Genomic DNA, 19,161 nt, shown 5'->3' with positions numbered 1-19,161 from the left:
AAATACTTTATTGCTAAAAAATGCCAACCATCATTGAGCCTTCAACGAGTCGTACTCTTTTTGTGTGGAGAGTCTCGCCTCGATGTTGAAGGCTGCTGACTGATCAGGGTGGTGGGTGCTGAAGGCTGGGTGGCCGTGACAATTTCTTAAAATAAGACCACAGTGAAGTGTACCTCATCCATTGCCTCTTCCTTTCATGAACAATTTCTCTGTAGCAGGCAATGCTGTTTGAAAGCATTTTACCCAAAGTAGAACTTCTTTCAAAACTGGAGTCAATCCTCTCAAACCCTGCCACTTCTTTACCAACTAAGTTTATATAATATTCTAAATCCTCTGTTGTCATTTCAACAAGATCTTCACAGCATCTTCACCAGAAGTAGATTCTACCTTGAGAAATCAGTTTGTTCATGCCCACCCATAAAAAGCAACTCCTCATCCATTAAAGTTTTATCATGAGATTGTAGCAATTTAGTCACATCTTTAAGGCTGCACTTCTAATTCTAGTTCTCTTGCTACTTCCACTACATCTGCAGTTACTTCCTCCACTGAAGTCTTAAAGCCCTCCAAGTCATCCATGAGGGCTTTCAAACTGTTAATGTTGATATTTTGGCCTCTTCCCATGAATCATGGATGTTCTTAATGGCATCAAGAATGGTGAATCCTGGGCCTCCCTGGTGGCGCAGTGGTTGAGAGTCCGCCTGCCGATGCAGGGGATACGGGTTCGTGCCCCGGTCTGGGAGGATCCCATATGCCGCGGAGCGGCTGGGCCCGTGAGCCATGGCCGCTGGGCCTGCGCGTCCGGAGCCTGTGCTCCGCAACGGGGGAGGCCACAACAGTGAGAGGCCCGCATACCGCAAAAAAAAAAAAAAAAAAAAAAAGAATGGTGAATCCTTTCCAGAAGGTTTCAATTGACTTTGCCCAGGTCCATCAGAGGAATCACTATCTATGGCAGCTATAGCCTCAAACAGTGTAATTTCTTATGGGAATTCCCTGGTGGTCCAGTGGCTAGAACTTGGTGCTTTCACCAGAGTGGCCTGGGTTCAATCCCTGGTAGGGGAACTAAGATCCCACAAGCTGAGCAACACGTGGCAAAAAAAAAAAAAAAAAAAAAAAAAAAAAAAGTATTTCTTAAATAATAAAGACTTGAAAGTTGAAATTACTCCTTGATCTGTGGGCTGCAGAGTGGATGTTGGGTAGGCAGGCATGAAAATAACATTATTCTTGTACATCTCCATCAGAGTGCTTGGGTGACCAGATGCATTGTCAATAAGCAGTAACATTTTCAAAGGAATCTTTTCTTTTCTGAGCAGTAGATCTCAACAGTGGGCTTCAGTAAACCATGTTGTAAACAGTTGTGCTGTCATCCAGACTTTGCTTTTCCATTTAGAGAGCACAGGCAGAGTAGATTTAGCATAATTCAGAATGGTAAATGAACATTAGCTTCAACTTAAAACTCACCAGCAACATTAGCCCTTAACAAGAGAGTCACCCTGTCCTTTGAAGCTCTCACGCCAGGCACTGACTTCTCCCCTCTAGCTATGAAAGTCCTGGCGGCATCCTCTTCCAATATAAGACTTTCATCGACATTGAAAATCTGTTGTTCAGTGCAGCCAGCCACCTTCATTAATTTTCTTAGCTAGATCTTTTGGATAACTTGCTGCAGCTTCTACATCAGCACCTGGTGCTTCACCTTGCACTTTTATGTTATAGAGAAGGCCTCTTTCCTTAAATCTCATGAATCAACATCTGCTAGCTTCAAACTTTTCTTCTGTAGCTTCCTCATCTCTCGGCCTTCATAGAATTGAAGACAGTTAGGGCCTTGCTCTGGATTCGGCTTTGGTTTAAGGGAGTGTTGTGGCTGGTTTGACCTTCTATCCAGACCACTAACACTTCCTCTATATTAGCAATAAGGCTGTTGCACTTTCTTATCATTAGTGTGTTCACTGGAATAGCACTTTTAATTTCCTTTGAGTACTTTCCCTTTGCATTCACAACTTGGCTAACTGGTTCAAGAGGCCTAACTTTTCGCCTTTTTCGACTTTCAACATGCCTTCCTCACTAAGCTTAATCATTTCTAGCTTTTCATTTCAAGTGAGAGATGTGCAACTCTCCCTTTCACTTGAACCCTTACAGACCACTGTTAAGGTTAGTTGGCCTGATTTCAATATTGTTGTGTCTAAGCTAATAGGGAGGTCCAAGGAGAGCCTTTTATATGCACATGGAAACCAAAAAATTTGTGTGACTTGCTTTATTGTGATATTTGCTTTATTGCAGTGGTCCGGAACCAAACCTGCAAAATCTCTGAGGTATGTCTGTAATGTGAGAATTACCAAAATGTGACACAGAGACAGGAAGTGAGCAAATGCTGTTGGAAAAATGGTACCAACAGACTTGCTCAACACAGGGTTGCCACAAACCTTCAATTTGTAAAAAATGCATTATCTGCAAAGCACAATAAAGCGAAGTGTGATAAAATGAGGTACACATGTTTTCTTGACTAGTCTTCTGTTTACCTATCCATTTTAATAGAGGTATGCTAAACTGTGGGCTCATCAGTAATCCTGTCACTTTTCACTTTCAAGCCTATGTTAGGTGTTACAGAAACGCTCTAGCTGCACAAGTTACTTTCTAGTGCTCCTCACCTGTAACAGTATTTCATGTGACATAAACATTGCCACATCAGCTTTTTACTTCATCATACCAGCACATCTTCAAGGTGTATCTTTTCCTATTTACCAATGTATTTCTTTCAAGTCTGTTTGGGTTATACTGCTGCTTTTAAACAATATATAGTTTACTCGTTCTAAAGTATAAACTCCATGAGGAGTTTTTTTCCCCAATGGTTTTACCCCCAGAGCGTAGACCAGTGTCTGGCACATAGTTAAGTGCCCAATAAATACTCACATACATTTACAATATATACTTATACTTCATTTTATGAGAAAAAAATGACATTGAAAATTATTCAGCACTGCTAGAGACTGGTTCAAGATGGCAGAGAAGAAGGACGTGCACTCACTCCCTCTTGCAAGAGCACTGGAATCACAACTAACTGCTGAACGATCATCGACAGGAAGAAACTGTAAATCACCAAAAAAGATACCCCACATCCAAAGACGAAGGAGAAGCCACAATGAGATGGTAGGAGGGGCGCAATCACAATAAAATCAAATCCCATAACTGCTGGGTGGGTGACTCACAAACTGGAGAACACTTATACCACAGAAGTCCACCCACTGGAGTGAAGGCTCTGAGCCCCACATCAGGCTTCCCAACCTGGGGAACTGGCAACAGGAGGAGGAATTCCTAAAGAATCAGACTTTGAAGGCTAGCAGGATTTGATTGCAGGACTGCGACAGGACTGGGACAAACAGAGACTCCACTCTTGGAGGGTACACACAAAGTGGTGTGTGCATCGGGACCCAGGGGGAAGGAGCAGTGACCCTGGGGAGACTGAACTAGACCTACCTGTTAATGTTGGAGGGTCTCCTGCAGAGAGAGACACATGGCTGTGTCTCACCATGAGGACAAGGACATTGACAGCAGAAGTTCTGGGAAGTGCTCCTTGACGTGAACCCTCCCAGAGACCGCCATTAGCCCCACCAAAGAGCCAGGTAGGCTCCAGCGTTGGGTCGCCTCAGGCGAAACAACCAACAAGGAGGGAACCCAGCCCACCCATCAGGAGAGAAGAGGATTAATCTTTTACTGAGCTATGCCCACCAGAGCAACACCTAGCTCTACCCACCACCAGTCCCTCCCATCAGGAAAGTTGCACAAGCCTCTTAGATACCCTTATCCACCAGAGGGCAGACAGCAGAAGCAAGAAGAATTACAATCCTGCAGCCTGTGGAACAAAAATCACATTCACAGAAAGATAGGCAAGATAAAAAGGCAGAGGGCTATGTACAAGATGAAGGAACAAGATAAAACCCCAGAAAAACAACTAAATGAAGTGGAGATACGAAAACTCCCAGAATAAAGAATTCAGAATAATGATACTGAAGATGATCCAGGACCTCGGAAAAAGAATGGAGGCAAAGATCGAGAAGATGCAAAAAATGTTTAATAAAGACCTAGAAGAATGAAAGAGCAAACACCTCGAAGAATTAAAAAACAAACAAACAGAGATGAACAATACAATAACTGAAATTAAAAATACACTACAAGGAATCAATAGCAGAATAACTGAGGCAGAAGAATGGATAAGTGACCTGGAAGACAGAATGGTGGAATTCACTCCTGTGGAACAGAATAAAGAAAAAAAAAATGAAAAGAAATGAAGACAGCCTAAGACACTTCTGGGGCAACATTAAATGCAACAACATTCGCATTATAGGGGTCCCAGAAGGAGAAGAGAGAGAGAAAGGACCCGAGAAAATAGTTGAAGAGATTATAGTTGAAAACGTCCCTAACATGGGAAAGGAAATAGCCACCCAAATCCAGGAAGCACAGCGAGTACCAGGCAGGATAAACCCAAGGAGAAACACACTGAGACACACAGTAATCAAACTGATAAAAATTAAAAACAAAGAAAAATTACTGAAAGCAACAAGGGAAAAACAACAAATAACATACAAGGGAACTCCCATAAGGTTAACAGCTGATTTCTCAGCAGAAACTCTACAAGCAAGAAAGGAGTGGCATGATATACTTAAAGTGATGAAAGGGAAGAAACTACAACCAAGATTAAGCTACCCGGCAAGGATCTCATTCAGATTCGAGGGAGAAATCAAAAGCTTTACAGACAAGCAAAAGCTAAGAGAATTCAGCATCAAGACCCGTATGTATGCTGTCTACAAGAAACCCACTTCAGACCTAGGGACACATACAGACTGAAAGTGAGGGGATGGAAAAAGATATTCCATGCAAATGGAAATCAGAAGAAAGCTGGAGTAGCAGTACTCATATCAGATAAAATAGACTTTAAAAAAAAGAATGTTACAAGAGACAAGGAAGGACACTACATAATGATCAAGGGATCAATCCAAGAAGAAGATATAGCAATTATAAATATATATGCACCCAACATAGGAGCAGCTCAGTACATAAGGCAACTGCTAACAGCTATAAAAGAGGAAATCAACAGTAACACAATAATAGTGGGGGACTTTAACACCTCACTTACACCAATGGACAGATCATCCAAAATGAAAATAAATAAGGAAACAGAAGCTTTAAATGACACAATAGACCAGATAGATTTAACTGATATTTATAGGACATTCCATCCAAAAACAGCAGATTACACTTTCTTCTCAAGTGTGCACAGAACATTCTCCAGGATAGATCACATCCTGGGTCATAAATCAAGCCTCAGTAAATTTAAGAAAATTGAAATCATATCAAGCATCTTTTCTGACCACAATGTTATGAGATTAGAAATAAATTACAGGGAAAAAAACATAAAAAACAGAAAAACATGGAGGCTAAACAATATGTTACTAAATAACCAAGAGATCACTGAAGAAATCAAAGAGGAAGTCAAAAAATACCTAGAGACAAATTACAACGTAAACACAATGATCCAAAACCTAAGGGATGCAGCAAAAGCAGTTCTAAGAGGGAAGTTTATAGCAGTACAAGCCTACGTCAAGAAACAAGAAAAATCTCAAATAAACAATCTAAACTTACACCTAAAGGAACTAGAGAAAGAAGAACAAACAAAACCCAAGGTTAGCAGAAGGAAAAAAATCATAAAGATCAGAGCAGAAATAAATGAAATAGAAACAAAGAAAACAGTAGCAAAGATCAATAAAACTAAAAGCTGGTTCTTTGAGAAGATAAACAAAATTGATAAACCATTAGCCAGACTCATCAAGAAAAAGAGGGAGAAGACTCAAATCAATAAAATTAGAAATGAAAAAGGAGAAGTTACATCAGACACCACAGAAATACGAAGGATCCTAAGAGACTACTACAAGCAACTCTATGCCCATAAAATGGACAACCTGGAAGAAACTGACAAATTTTTAGAAAGGTATAACCTTCGAAGACTGAACCAGGAAGAAATAGAGACTATGAGCAGACCAATCACGAGTAATGAAATTGAAACTGTGATTTAAAATCTTCCAACAAACAAAAGTCCAGGACCAGATGGCTTCACAGGTGAATTCTATCAAACATTTAGAGAAGAGCTAACACCCATCCTTCTCAAACTCTTCCAAAAAATTGCAGGGGAAGGAATACTCCCAAACTCATTCTATGAGGCCACCATCACCCTGATACCAAAACCAGACAAACATACTACAAAAAAAGAAAATTACAGACCAATATCACTGATGAATATAGATGCAAAAATCCTCAACAAAATACTAGCAAACAGAATCCAACAACACATTAAAAGGATCATACACCATGATCAAGTGGGATTTACCCCAGGGATGCAAGGATTCTTCAATATACGCAAATCAATCCATGTGATACACCATATTAACAAACTGAAGAATAAAAACCATATGATTATCTCAACAGATGCAGAAAAAGCTTTTGACAAAATTCAACACCCATTTATGATAAAAACTCTCCAGAAAGGGGGCATAGAGGGAACCTACCTCAACATAATAAGGGCCATATATGACAAACCCACAGCAAACATCATTCTCAAAGGTGAAAAACTGAAAGCATTTCCTCTAAGATCAGGAACAAGACAAGGATGTCCACTCTTCACCACTATTATTCAACATAGTTTTGGAAGTCCTAGCCAGGGAAATCAGAGAAGAAAAAGAAATAAAAGGAATACAAATTGGAAAAGAAGAAGTAAAACTGTCACTGCAGATGACATGATACTATACATAGAGAATCCTAAAGATGCCACCAGAAAATTACTACAGCTAATCAATGAATTTGGTAAAGTTGCAGGATACAAAATTAATGCACAGAAATCTCTTGCATTCCTATACACTAACGATGAAAAATCTGAAAGAGAAAGTAAGGAAACACTCCCATTTACCACTGCAACAAAAAGAACGAAATACCTAGGAATAAACCTACCTAGGGAGACAAAAGACCTGTATGCAGAAAACTATAAGACACTGATGAAAGAAATTAAAGATGATACAAACAGATGGAGAGATATACCATATTCTTGGATTGGAAGAATCAACATTGTGAAAATGACTATATTACCCAAAGCAATCTACAGATTCAATGCAATCCCTATCAAATTAGCAATGGCATGTTTTACAGAACTAGAACAAAATATCTTAAAATTTGTAGGGAGACACAAAAGACCCCGAAGAGCCAAAGCAGTCTTGAGGGAAAAAAACAGAGCTGGAAGAATCAGACTCCCTGACTTCAGACTATACTACAAAGCTACAGTAATCAAGACAATATGGTACTGGCACAAAAATAGAAACATAGATCAAGGGAACAAGATAGAAAGCCCAGAGATAAACCCACACACCTATGGTCAGCTAATCTATGACAAAGGAGGCAAGGATATACAATAGAGAAAAGACAGTCTCTTCAATAAGTGGTGCTGGGAAAACTGGACAGCTACATGTAAAAGAATGAAATTAGAACATTCTCTAACACCATACACAAAAATAAATCAAAATGGATTAGAGACCTAAATGTAAGACCGGACACTATAAAACTCTTAGAGGAAAACATAGGAAGAACACTATTTGACATAAATCACAGCAAGATCTTTTTTGATCCACCTCTTAATGGAAATGAAAACAAAATGGAATGGAAATAAAAACAAAAATAAACAAATGGGACCTAATGAAACTTAAAAGCTTTTGCAAAGCAAAGGAAACTACAAACAAGATGAAAAGACAACCCTCAGAATGGGAGAAAATATTTGCAAACAAATCAATGGACAAAGGATTAATCTTCAAAATATATAAACAGCTCATGCAGCTCAATATTAAAAGAAACAAACAACCCAATCCAAAAATGGGCAGAAGACCTAAACAGACATTTCTCCAAAGAAGACATACAGATGGCCAAGAAGCACATGAAAAGCTGCTCAACATCGCTAATTATTAGAGAAATGCAAATCAAAACTACAATGAGGTATCACCTCACACCAGTTAGAATGGGCATCATCAGAAAATCTACAAACAACAAATGCTGGAGAGGGTGTGGAGAAAAGGGAACCCCTGTTGCACTGTTTGTTGGTGGGAAGGTAAATTGATACAGCCACTATGAAGAACAGTATGGAGGTTCCTTAAAAAACTAAAAACAGAATTACCATATGACCCAGCAATCCCACTACTGGCAATATATCCAGAGAAAACCATAATATTCAAAAAGACACATGCACCCCAATGTTCACTGCAGCACTATTTACAGTAGCCAGGTCATGGAAACAACTTAAATGCTCATCAACAGACGAATGGATAAAGAAGATGTGGTACATATATACAATAGAATATTACTCAGCCATTAAAAGGAACGAAATTGCGTCATTTGTAGAGATGTGGATGGATCTAGAGACTGCCATACAGAGTAAAGTAAGTCAGAACGAGAAAAACAAATATCGTATATTAACGCATATATGTGGAACCTAGACAAATGGTACAGATGAACCGGTTTGCAGGGTAGAAACAGAGACACAGATATAGAGAACAAATGTATGGACACCAAGGGGGTAAAGCGGCGGGGGGGTGGTGGTGGTGTGATGAATTGGGAGACTGGTATTGGCATATACTAATATGTATAAAATGGAAAACTAATAAGAACCTGCTGTATAAAAAAAATAAAATTCTAGAATTCAAAAAAAAAACAGTCTAAATGAGCAACAACAGCAAAGGGGACAAGTAAATACAGATTATTTTGCAACCACTAAAGATCGTAAATATGGAAACTATGTAGCAACTTGGAAAATAGCTTATAGGGTAACGTTACTTGAAGTAACCAGGATACATATGTATGCAACACCATGATTCAACTATTTTAAATTTTGTTTTCAAAATGAGACAAAAGGAAAACTAAAAACAATATGGTTAGAGAGATTTTTAGGCTTTTCTTTCTTTTTAAAGTTTGCTCTAATGTACTATTTTGTTTGTGCTATAAATAAAAATCAAGGTGGAGTAGTACAAAAAAAATTATTCAGCACCTCCATCTCCTTGAACAAGATTATGCACCTAGCACATTTTAGCTACCTATACTTCTTGTTATTATTTTCCAGACATTCAGAACAACCTTTACAAAAAGAACTGGTTCTGTTATTATTGTTAATTAACTTTGCCAAAAAGTACACTCGACTCCTATCTTTGGGGTTCTCTTTTCTTCTTGCTAAAGGATGCCCTTTAGAAATTCTTACAGATAGGGTATGCCAGAGATAAATTATTTTAGTCTTTGCCCCAAAATGTCTTTATCCTGTCCTCAATCTTGAATGGTGGTTTAGATGGATAAAGTCATCATCTCTCAGCATTTTAAAGACATTAGTTCATTATCTTCTAGCTTCTATGGTTGCTGTTGAAAAGCTTGTGTAATTGATAACCTTTTGGAGATTTATTTCTTCTCTCTGGTAGCTTTTAAGTTTGTCTCTATCCTTCTGTCTTATAGTTGCAATCAATGTTTCTCATTGTGATTGGTTTTTATTTGTCCTGCTTAGTCTGCAGAGTGTACTTTTAATCTGAGAACTCAAGTTTTCAATTCTGAAAAATTCAAAGACATTAGCGCTTTAGTTATCACTTCTTAGTCATTCTTATGGCCTCCTGTTCTAGAACTCCCGTAAGATGTATATTGAAGTCCCTCAGCCTAATTTTTTAAATATCTCTTAATGGCATAATTAGATAATTTTGAGTATTTTATGTCTCTCTACATTCTGCATTCTGGGTGATCTCTTCAGAACAATTTTCCATTTCACTAATTCGCTCTTCAATCATGTCTACTTTAGAGTTCATTCCATCTATTGACTTAATTCCCATAACTTCATTTCTAAGCTAATTGGTTTTTATATGTCTATTCTTATTTCATTTCTGCTAATTTATCATAATTTCTTATTCCTTTAAAGTGGTTTTTATTATTTATCTTTTGAAGAATCCTAAACATACTTATTTTAAAAATAAGTCCTTAAAAATTTTATTACTTTTATTTCATCTGGGAGTGAATCCATCTTCTGATTGTTTTTATTGGACGTCTTTCTAGGTTTAGCTTTTCTGTTTCATTGTGCTTTGGAATTTTACTTTACAGATCTTGCATGAGAGAGTTCTTCCTCTGTCTTTCTCTCTCCCTCACTCCCTCCATATATCTCACCTGTTTCATTCCTTTTTTGTCTTCACCAGTACCCATGAGGCCCTAGTTAGAAACCAAGTCTAATATTTGTGACTGCACACTCCAGACATTATCAGGTACTGCAGGTTCAGGCACTGAGTCATTGCAGTTTGACCCTCCTACATCTCTAGATAAGTATTTTAAGCATTTTTATACTATATACAGCTTCAGGGAACAGTTGTACCTTTTATACAAACTTCCTTTCAGGAGCAGGAGAGTCCCATTTCTAATTCCTACTTTTAACCAGTGCACCTAGTTCTGGTCCTGACTCCCACGTGACACTTTTACCTCCCTATATCCCATAGAAACTGAATGCCCTAGCCACCTCCAGCAACTTCAGACCTAGATTCTAGTAGCCCCTGTTTTTATCTCTAGTCATCATTTTGCATTTCTATTCTACAAATTAGTTTATTTTGCCTTTTAGGCTGACTGTTTAAAATTTTTTCTTATTACATTTTATCTCTAATTGGCACATGATTATAGTTGGACTGGTAAGTTCAAAACATGGAACTTAAACCACAGTCATAACCTGCAGTTAAGGTGTAATTCCTCTAGGATTTACATAAAAGTCAAACAACAAATATTTATGGATTATCTACTACTCTAAGAATAATGTTATTCAAAAAGCCCCATGAGACTTATAAACAGAAGTAAGGTTTGACTAGTGTTCCCACCAAGCTGATAATCTAGATGAAAATACAAATTAATGAAACCATAGAATAGTTAAGAACTAAAATTAGGAAGAGTCACTAAAAGCATGATCACCTAATCCATGACAAAGAAGGCAAGAATATACAATGGAGAAAAGATAGTCCCTTCAATAAGTGGTGCTGGGAAAACTGGACAGCTACATGTAAAAGAATGAAATTAGAACATTCTCTAACACCATACACAAAAATAAATTAAAATGGATTAGAGACCTAAATGTAAGTCTGGATACTATAAAACTCTTAGAGGAAAACACAGGCAGAACACTCTCTGACATAAATAGCAGCAAGATCTTTTTTGATCCACCTCCAAGAGTAATGAAAATAAAAACAAAAATAAACAAATGGGACCTAATTAAACTTAGAAGTGTTTGCACAGCAAAGGAAACCATCAACAAAATGAAAAGAAAACCCACAGAATGGGAGAAAATATTTGCAAACGACGTGACCTACAAGGGATTAATCTCCAAAATATACAAACAGCTCATGCAGCTCAATATAAAAAAAAAAAACCCAATCAAAAAATGGGCAGAAGATCTAAATAGACATTTCTCCAAAGAAGACATACAGATGGCCAAGAGGCACATGAAGACATGCTCAACGTCACTAATTATTAAAGAAATGAAAATCAAAACTACAAAGAAGTATCACCTCACACCAGTTAGAATGGCCATCATCAAAAAATCTACAAACAATAAATGCTGGAGAGGGTGTGGAGAAAAGGGAACCCTCCTACACTCTTGGTGGGAATGTAAACTGGTACAGCCACTATGGACAACAGTATGGAGATTCCTTAAAAAACTAAAAACAGTGCTATCATATGATCCAGCAACCTCACTCCTGGGCATATATCTGAAGAAAACCATAATTCAAAAGGATATATACACCCCAATGTTCACTGAAGCACTATTTACAATACCCAGGACATGGAAGCAACCTAAATGTCCATCGATGGAGGAATGGATAAAGAAGATGCGGTACATACATACAATGGAATATTATTCAGCCATAAAAAAGAGCGAAATAAAGCCATTTGCAGTGACATGGAGGGACCTAGAGATTGTCATACTGAGTGAAGCAAGTCAGACAAAGACAAATATATGATACCACTTATATGTGGAATCTAAAAAAATGGTACAAAGGAACCTATTTACAAAACAGAAATTGAGTCACAGATGTAGAAAACAAACTTATGGTTACCAAGGGGGAAAGCGGGGGGAAGGATAAATTGGGAGACTAGGATTGACATCTACACACTACTATATGTAAAACAGATAACTAATAAGAACCTACTGGGCTTCCCTGGTGGCGCAGTGGTTGAGAGTCTGCCTCCCGATGCAGGGAACACGGGTTCGTGCCCCAGTCTGGAAAGATCCAACATGCCACGGAGTGGCTAGGCCCATGAGCCATGGCTGCTGAGCCTGCGCGTCCGGAGCCTGTGCTCCGCAACGGGAGAGGCCACAACAGTGAGAGGCCCGCATACCACACACACACACACACAAAAGAACCTACTGTATAGCACAGGGAACTCTATTCAACACTCTGTAATGACCTATATGGGAATAGAAACTGAAAAAGAGTTGGATGTATGTATAACTGACTCACTTTGCTGTACAGCAGAAAGTAACATAATATTGTAAATCAACTATGCTTCAATTAAAAAAATAATTAAAAATTAAAAAAAAATAATCACTAAAGCAGATCACAAATAACCTTCTCATTAACAAATACAATGGCTTCTTGTTGGCTTGCTTTTTTTTTTTTAAACACTTCTACACAGTATCAGTTATTGATGACCATCTCATACTTTACAAAACTTTCATCTTCCCAGCTTCTACGATACTGCATAGTCGGGTTTAATCTCCTAATCAGGCATTACCCTTTCTTCTTGACCTCCTACTCCTGCTCTACTACCCTTTTGTCCCCCACTACCCTCTATATAGGTGTTCTTAAAGTCGCTCCTTAATTCTCTCTCTTTATACTTTCAACTTAACATTTAGACTTAGAAGTGATCTAGTCTTACTCTTTACCTAACAAATTAATTTGCTTTTAATTTAGTTGTTCTATGAATATAATCAGTACAGTGGTTACGATAAAATACAAAGTTGTCCCTTCCATGTTCAAACAGCTCTAGCCATTCTGCCCATCTGTCCTGTCCTAGTTCTGCCCTCTGGAGCTACAGAGAATAAAACGAGTCAATTTAATAAGACACCGTTAAAAGAAAGAAAAAACAAAACAAAACACACTAGTATAATAACTGGGAACAAAGAGACAAAAAGACTATCCAGAAAATCCAAGAGAAACTGAAAAACAAAAAGAAACAATCAGAGGATTCAGTAACTAAGTTGGACAAGATTAATATGCAAAAACTGAATGTTTTCCTATATACCACCAATAACCAGAAAAGAAACATAATGAAAACAATTTCATTTATAATATCAACAAAAACTATAAAACACCTAGGAATAAACCTAACAAGAAAGAAAAAGAAAATAATAAAACGCTATCAAAGGACATAGAAAAAAACTGAAGTAAATGGATAAATACTCCATATTTCTACATGGAAATATTCAATGATTTAAAGATGTCAATCCAATTATCCCCCAAACTAATCCTATAAAGTTGATGCAATCCAAAAAGATCAGTAGGATTTTTTCACAGAACATGGAAAGTTAAGTATTTGATAAACATATTTCAAATAAATGGGGAAAAGATAGACTATTTAATAAGTGACGTTGAAATGGCTGGCAGTCTACCTGGAAACAAAACAATTTAGATGCCACCTCACACAATAAAGAAAAATAAAATCTAGACAGATAAAAGCAAATTATAGAAGTATGAAAAGAATGAAGAACATTTTTATAGTGGGGGTACAGAAGGCCCTTTTTAAAGAGTAATATGAAATAAAGAAGTTAAAAAAGGAAAAGATGGACAGTTTTGATTATTAAAAACTTAAAACTTCTGCAGAACAAAAAACCGTAAGTCAAATTAATAGACTAATAGTTAACTAAGAATATTAACCGTGTTATCCATCAATAAAGTAAAAAGAAATGGAGGGAATTAATGAAGATAAAAGAGGAATTAAGTAATTTCAAGACCAAAAAACAAATTAATAAACCCCAAACTTCAATATTTGAAAAAAAATTCTCTAGCCTGATCAAAACAACAAAGGGATGAAAACAGCAAATACACACACACATGCACACACATATATATGCACACAGAGAAATGATAATAAGTAAAAAATTACAAAGAGAACAAAACTAAAATAATCTTAAGAGATTACTTTGCTCAATTCCATTTCAATAAACTTAAAAATTAATGAAAACAAATGACAGAAAAATATTTTAAAAACTGATTCCAGAAGCAAGAACACTGCACCTAACTCAACATATTCTATAAAACAATAAAACTATACATGTCTCATTTATGAACTTGTATGCAAACAGAATTCAACAGCAAATTCAAAGAATAAGTCATGACCAAATAAAGAAATGCAAGGACAGTTCAATATTAGGAAACTGATTTATAAGTTCAACACATTGTTGGATCAACAGGAAAATATATATAATCATTTTCACGTATGCCAAAAAGGCGTTTGATAAAATTAAGAATCTATACTTGGCTTGTAAATACTGTAATAAAATACATACAGATGATGAATAAGCCCTTAAGGTGACAAAATAATTCTATCATGCTTAAAGGGAACACCAAAGGCACAAATTATTTGCATTAAAGTCAGGAATACAAGAACAGTATTTACCACCACCACTCTTTCATTTTTTTCTGGTGAGATTATTTTTTTTTCTTTTTTAAAATGTTTGTTGGAGCATAGTTACTTTACAATGTTGTATTAGTTTCTACTGCACAGCAGTCAGTCAGCCATATGTATACACATATCCCCTTTTTTGGACTTCCTTCCCATTTAGGTCACCACCACCACTCTTAACCTTGTTTCAACAGTTCTAACAGACTACAATTAAACAAAAGAAATTAAGGGTATAAAAACTACAAAGAGGGAGATAAAATTATTATTATTATTTATAAATAATAATTTTATTGCTGGAAAAGCTGAGAATAAAGTAAAAACTATTATATATCATAAGCAAGGTCACTAGGTAAAAAGTAAAATACAGACATCATATATACGATCATATATATATATATCAGTTAGTAGGTAAAAGAAAGAAAAGTCTTCATTTGCCACTGTTATGGGTCCTCCTAAAATTCACATGTTGAAAACCTAACTCCCAGTACCCCAGAATGTGATTTATTAGAGACAGAGACTTTAAAGAGGTAATTAAGGTTAAATGAGGTTATATGGGTGAGCCCTAAACCAATCTGATTGATGTCCTTATAAGAAGAGGAAATTTGGACACATAGATACCAGGGGTGCACCATATGAGAAAAGATCATATGAGGAATATTGATAAATAGTTGCTGGTGCACGGCAAATTTAACTTTTGCTTTTTGAAACTTCCTGGAATTTTTTTTCCCAGATATTTTTCATCTGGGATTGGATGAATCCATGGATGCAGAACCCATGGATATGGAGGGCCAACTGTAAATATAAGTCCACCACCTAAAGAAAAATAGGCAAAAGATATCGATAGCTTGCAGAAAATGAAATCTAAATATAAGAGCTCAGTCTCACTCATAGTTTAAAAAAATTAAAATTACATGCTAATTCTATTTTTTAGCCTATCAGACAGGTAAGATCCAGAAGTCTCATAGGCCATTTTATTAGCAAATGTGTGGTAAAATATACAGTCGACCCTTGAACAACACGGGTTTGAACTGCACAGACCACTTATACACAGATTTTTTTCAATAAATATATACTACAGTACTAAAAAGTTATACAGAGATTTTCCACTACATGGGGGATCAGCATCCCTAACCCTTGCATTGTTCAAGGTTCAGCTGTAGTCTCATATATTGGAGATGGTAACAGAAATTCATATAACCTCTATAAAAAACAATTTAGTAATGTTTATCAAAATTATACCTCTTATGAGACTAATACATGTCAATTATATCTCAATAAAATATTACAATCATTGATAAAGCAATCCTTTTAAAAATTTATGATACAACTATATCACATATATGTAAATCTGTTCATACATACACAGATTGTTTGCAATACTAAAATATTAGAAACAATGTGGTTTATTCAGTCAGCGGCATATTATGAGGTCATAAAAAACACTAAGGAGGCCTTTTCTCTTTAGGTATTGATCTTTAACATATATTGTTAAATGACAAAAGCAAGATGAAGTGTGTAAAGTAGTTACTACTGAGTAAAAAAGAGGGAGACAAAGAATATACTTGCTTTTCAAAAACAGAAATATAGATCAATGACACAGGATAGAAAGCCCAGAGATAAACCCACGCACATATGGTCACCTTATCTTTGATAAAGGAGGCAAGAATATACAATGGAGAAAAGACAGCCTCTTCAATAAGTGGTGCTGGGAAAACTGGAGAGCTACATGTAAAAGAATGAAACTAGAACACTCCCTAACACCATACACAAAAATAAACTCAAAATGGATTAAAGACCTAAATGTAAGGTCAGACACTATAAAACTCTTAGAGGAAAACATAGGCAGAACACTCTACGACATAAATCACAGCAAGATCCCTTTTGACTCACCTCCTAGAGAAATCAGAAAAAAAATAAACAAATGGGACTTAATAAAACTTAAAAGCTTTTGCACAGCAAAGGAAACCATAAACAAGATGAAAAGACAATCCTCAGAATGGGAGAAAATATTTGCATATGAAGCAACTGACAAAGGATTAATCTCCAAAATATACAAGCAGCTCATGCAGCTCAATATCAAAAAAACAAAGAACCCAATCCAAAAATGGGCAGAAGACCTAAATAAACATTTCTCCAAAGAAGATATACAGATTGCCAACAAACACATGAAAGGATGCTCAACATCACTAATCATTAGAGAAATGCAAATCAAAACTACCATGAGGTACCACCTCACACTGGTCAGAATGGTCATTATCAAAAAACCTACAAACAATACATGCTGGAGAGGGTGTGGAGAAAAGGGAACCCTCTTGCACTGTTGGTGGGAATGTAAATTGATACAGCCACTATGGAGAACAGTATGGAGGTTCCTTAACAAACTAAAAATAGAACTACCATATGACCCAGCAATCCCACTACTGGGCATATACCCTGAGAAAACCATAATTCAAAAAGAGCCATGGGAAAAAAAAAAAAAGAGTCATGTACCACAATGCTCACTGCAGCACTATTTACAATAGCCAGGACATGGAAGCAACCTAAGTGTCCATCGACAGATGAATGGATAAAGGAGAAGTGGCACATATATACAATGGAATATTACTCAGCCATAAAAAGAAATGAAATTGAACTATTTGTAGTGAAGTGGACGGACCTAAAGTCTGTCATACAGAGTGAAGTAAGTCAGAAAGAGAAAAACAAATACCGTATGCTAACACATATATATGGAATCTAGAAAAAAAAAAGGTTCTGACAAACCCAGGGTCAGGACAGGAATAAAAACGTAGACATAGAGAATGGGCTTGAGGACACGGGGAAGGGTAAGCTGGGGCAAAGTGAGAGAGTGGCATGGACATATATACACTACCAAATGTAAAATAGACAGCTAGTGGGAAGCAGTCGCATAGCACAGGGAGATCAGCTCAGTGCTTTGTGACCACCTAGAGGGGTGGGATAGGGAGGGTGGGAGTGAGACACAAGAGGGAGGGGATATGGGGATATATGTATACATATAGCTGATTCACTTTGTTGTACAGCAGAAATTAACACAACATTGTAAAGCAATTATACTCCAATAAAGATGTTAAATAAATAAGAGAAAAAAAAAGAAACAGAGACACAGATGTAGAGAACAAACGTATGGACACCAAAGGGGGAAGGGGGGGCGGCAATGATGGTGTTGGGATGAATTGGGAGATTGGGATTGACATATACACACTAATATGTATAAAATAGAATAAGAACCTGCTGTATAATAAATAAATAAATAAATAAATAAATAAGAAAAAGATTCGACTTGCTTTTATATACATAAACATCTCTGAAATGATACACAAATTCCTTGTAACATTCAAGTTACCCTTGAAAAGGGTACTGGGAAACTGGGAAATACAGGTATAAGCAGAGGGGAGACCTTTTCCCATATATTTATGTAACTTTGGGGTTTTAAACCACATGAATATATTATCTTTTTAAAAATTTTAAGAGAATTTTTTTTTAAGTATGATCATTCCAAATACAAAAATAAGAGTTGGGTGGCATATGAGGAAATACCTTCATTGTTGGGGAGGGGGAATATACATTGTTATAATCTTTCTGGCACATAATCTTGTAATACTTATCAAAAATTTAAATGTGTACACCACTTAATCCAGAAATTCTATTTCAAGAAATATACCTTAAAGAAATAATAGATTAATAATAGGGGATTACTTAAATAAAATATGGTGCATCCAAATAACCAAATTAAGTAGCCATTCAGAAATGATAATGTAAAGTGAAAAAAGGAAGTAACAGACAGTGGTGTGCTGATAAATGTTTGTTAAACATTTACCAGCACACATTGGTAGCTTTCTAGATGAAGGGAAGCCCTGGTTTGTAGCATCTGCCACTTTCTGTGGTATAAATACGCCAACCATGGCTATTTCAAGCTACCAAAGTGATATCACTGAATGTGAAGTCATGTAGAAATGTGCACAACTGTCTCTTGTGAGCCAGCCCTAGTATGCTACTAGGTGTAGACTACTGTATCAAATATAATCACATTTTTATTTTAAGATTATACATAATATCCATAACACAACTTATTATTTATACATATATCAAATATGACTTTTTGGTGTGTTTTGTTACATACCACCATGCATTGGTCTGGTCATCTACTGCTGTGTAAGAAACCACACCAAAATGGTTTTAATGGCTTAAAACAAAAATGTATTATCTCTAACAGTTCTGTGAGTTGACTGGGCTCAGCTGGGTGACTTTCACTTGGGTTCTCACATGTAGCTGCAGTCAGATGACAGCTGGGGCTAGAATCATCTGAATGTAAGACAGAGCTGGACATACATATAAAGATGACTTCTTCACTCAAACGTCTGGCATCTTAACTAGCATTGCTGGAAAGGTGGGAGCTGGCTAGCGATGTCTCTCCGTCCCTCCTTCCCTTCATGCAGCCTT

General features: G+C 36.6%; 1 protein-coding gene across 2 annotated transcripts in view; it reads right to left on the bottom strand.

Annotated features, from left to right (window-relative positions):
- The window catches only part of FZD3 (frizzled class receptor 3), a 92,485-nt gene that overhangs the window by 12,679 nt on the left and 60,645 nt on the right, over nt 1–19,161 (bottom strand). The window lies entirely within an intron of this gene.

Source organism: Mesoplodon mirus, assembly GCF_964341445.2.
Source record: "Mesoplodon mirus genome assembly, chromosome: 1".
Lineage (NCBI taxonomy): Eukaryota > Metazoa > Chordata > Mammalia > Artiodactyla > Ziphiidae > Mesoplodon > Mesoplodon mirus.
This window is presented reverse-complemented; position numbering and strand designations above follow the sequence as displayed.